The sequence below is a fragment of the Artemia franciscana genome, chromosome 15, assembly GCF_032884065.1.
Source record: "Artemia franciscana chromosome 15, ASM3288406v1, whole genome shotgun sequence".
NCBI classification, from domain to species: domain Eukaryota; kingdom Metazoa; phylum Arthropoda; class Branchiopoda; order Anostraca; family Artemiidae; genus Artemia; species Artemia franciscana.
Genome location: NC_088877.1, coordinates 30,617,757 through 30,619,627, shown reverse-complemented (window position 1 = coordinate 30,619,627; position 1,871 = coordinate 30,617,757). Strand labels below are relative to the sequence as shown.

Sequence of the window (1,871 nt, the reverse complement as noted above, 5' to 3'; positions counted from 1 at the left end):
CATTACTTAGTTGAAAATCTCTAAATATTCAATCTCGGAAACCATGAAAGAATATAAACCATTGCCATATTTCAGACAGAAAAAATTAAAGACACATAGATACTCATTTAATAGCTCAAATCCTGGCACATTTGGTTAACAAAGTAAATAAAAGACACCCCCCCACAACTCGTATTTTCCCAAAATACATTTGATAGAAATTTTGAGATGTCCATTTGTTCTCTTAGAAACTTCAAAAAAGGTTCATTCGATTGAAAATTGAAAGGAGGGCAACTAACCCCCCTCTCACGCCCACCATTTCCCCAATCACATCCAATCAAAATTCTGATGTAGCCATTTTGTTTAACAGAATTGAAAGCTCCGGATATTATGTCTGAGGATTATATCCCTCTCAAACCCTTCAAGGCAAGAGTTGTAAGTCATATGCCTTGGGGGTATATAAAGTATATGTATAGACACTTCAGAGGGTAGATTATTGGATTAGTAATTAGATGTTCTAGTAGCCTGTATAAAATTCAGAGTTATTGGAGGGTGAACACCCCCCCACACCTCGTATTTTCCCGAAATGCATCTGATAGAAATTTTGAGATGGCCATCTGTTGTCGTAGGAACTTCGAAAAGATTTTATTCAATAAGAAATTAAAAAGGCTAGTGCCCTTTTTAATATTTGAAAGTGATTGGAGGGCAACTAACCCTTCCTCCCATGCCCACCATTTCCCCTAACACATCTAATCCAAATTTTGAGATAGTCATTTTGTTCAACGTAATTGAAAGGTCCAGAATTGTGTTTTTAACGAAGACAAACCCCCCACAGCCCTCAGGGCAAGGGTTATAAGCAGTGCCCTGGGGGCACATAAGGTTTATACAGAAAGGGTGTTCTAGCGTCCTTTTTAAGATTGAGAGTGATCGATCGGAATTGTATTTTCAAAGGTTAATGACGATGTCAGTTAACTTGAAAAGTGAAACGAACGCGGCTTTAATGTACTGTTTCATTTTCATCAATTAAAATAGCAACATTTAATTTAGAGCAAACTATGGTGGGAGGGGGCAGGACTAATCTGTTTTAATCATATTTTGTAAGTTGAATGTTTGTATATTCTTGTAATTTAGAGTTTAGATATCTTGTAAGGGAAAGGTGGGGAAATCATTAGGTGTCTAATTTAATTGGTAATAAATAGACAACAGTGGTGTCAGTATAGCCAAATGATATTAAAACTTAGTTGGATGTTAGTATATAAGTACTCCTGCTCAAAAAGAACATTACACTATATTGGAAACACCCTTATTATTGTAAAATTATTAATTTATTCATTCTTTGATGTCCAGTAGGCTAGTTTATCAAATGAATAGGCCAATAAGTCAGAATGTTAGTGTTTTTCTCTGATTAGGCCCAACTGTAAACTAGGAGCAAGAGTAGGAAGCTTAACATTATAATTTTTTGTTTTATGCTACTCATTGAATGGTAAAATTCTAGTTTAGCTTCTTTTTGCTAGGCTATCTTGGAAAGGGGTTATGTTTGGGAAATAAAATTTTCAGTTATCCATTCAGGGCCAAGAACATACTCCAGGAAGGTATTGTTATGCTTCCGTGTTAATCCTCTTCTTATTTAGGCTACAAGTCTTACAAATTTGATTACTTGACTGATCTTCAGCAAAATGTTTCATAGTCTTCTTTGTTGATTTGTTTTCTTCACTGGCTGTTTTTATCCTCATTTCTCTTGTCTTAACAATTTTCTTTTTTATCATAACCAGCCAGCATGGTCTCAGGAATTATTTATGATAAAGCTATGCCCAGTTGTCCACCCACTTTGAAAAAAAAGAGGTTTTGTAATTTATTCTAATAAGGAAATTCTGGCTTCTAAAATAGAGTTA

At 34.8% G+C, this 1,871-nt stretch overlaps 1 long non-coding RNA gene across 1 annotated transcript in view; it reads left to right on the top strand.

Annotated features, from left to right (window-relative positions):
- The first annotated feature begins 964 nt into the window (after positions 1-964).
- LOC136036330 (uncharacterized) overlaps positions 965-1,871 on the top strand; it is a 350,999-nt gene continuing 350,092 nt past the window's right edge. Inside the window, exon 1 of the long non-coding RNA XR_010619702.1 lies at positions 965-1,076. This is a non-coding gene — a long non-coding RNA (uncharacterized LOC136036330). The remainder of the gene's footprint in view (positions 1,077-1,871) is intronic.